This window comes from Oryx dammah, unplaced genomic scaffold (genome assembly GCF_014754425.2).
Source record: "Oryx dammah isolate SB20612 unplaced genomic scaffold, SCBI_Odam_1.1 HiC_scaffold_3, whole genome shotgun sequence".
Lineage (NCBI taxonomy): Eukaryota > Metazoa > Chordata > Mammalia > Artiodactyla > Bovidae > Oryx > Oryx dammah.
The window spans coordinates 22,372,929-22,373,981 of NW_024070187.1; the positions used below are offsets into that span (position 1 = coordinate 22,372,929).

At 41.6% G+C, this 1,053-nt stretch overlaps 1 non-coding gene across 1 annotated transcript; it reads left to right on the plus strand.

Moving 5' to 3' along the window:
* Positions 1–438: 438 nt before the first annotated feature.
* On the plus strand, positions 439–510 carry TRNAW-CCA. The gene has a single exon. It is a non-coding gene; the product is annotated as a tRNA-Trp (tRNA).
* Positions 511–1,053: the final 543 nt, after the last annotated feature.

Consider the following 1,053-nt stretch of genomic DNA (forward strand, 5'->3'; position numbering starts at 1 on the left):
ATGTAAAAAGAAAAACAAATCCTGAATGACGCTGCTACGCTCTGTTCTAATACAGTTTCTGTATTAGAACATGCATATTAGTCATATGCATGGCCATCATGCATATGACTTTAAAGTCTTTTAAGTTCTACAAAAAGACTAATAAGATAATGGTAAAAAAAAATTTGAATTTAAAATCATGAAATCTAAGATATTCTTGGTTGAACAAAAGAAATACATGTGTCCTCATTTCCCATGTCATCATTTTAAATTTTGGTGGAAGGGAAGATTTATTGACAAATAGCTTCCCTGGTGGCTCAGAGGTTAAAGCGTCTGCCTGGAATGCAGGAGACCTGGGTTCGATCCTTGGGTGGGGAAAATCCCCTAGAGAAGGAAAATGGCACCCCACTCCAGTACTCTTGCCTGGAGAATCCCATGGAGGGAGGAGCCTGGTAGGCTTCCCTGGTGGCTCAGAGGTTAAAGCGTCTGCCTCCAATGCAGGAGACCTGGGTTCGATCCCTGGGTTGGGAAGATCCTCTGGAGAAGGAAATGGCAATCCACTCCAGTATTCTTGCCTGGAGAATCCCATGGATGGAGAAGCCTAGTAGGTTACGGTTCACGGGGTTGCAAAGAGTTGGACACGACTGAGCGACTTCACCTTCACCTTCAGCTTCATTATATTGTAACCCTCCTTCTTCAGTTACACTTTGTTTGAGAGTCCATTGCAGGTGATCACCCATATATGATTCCCAAACCTTTCATGTTGCCTTGTGTCTATATGAACCAAGGGGCACTGGAAAAGGGTCTTGTTTAGTTGCTCTCAGACTTCAGACAAAATTTTGCACACTCTTTAATGTTGGTGAGGATTTTGTGGCAAACTATTCTCAGTATAGCCTTCAAAAACTTGTTTTATTGAATAGAAAGGTGACCCAACCAGACACATACAGGCACATGTACACAAACAAATGCATCTTCACTGATCTTTGAAAAGTCCTACTTGGCAGGTATTTTTTCTTTCTCTTTTTCTAGCTATACATGGAACTGGTTCATATAAAGCACTTGTGGAATGTTTGG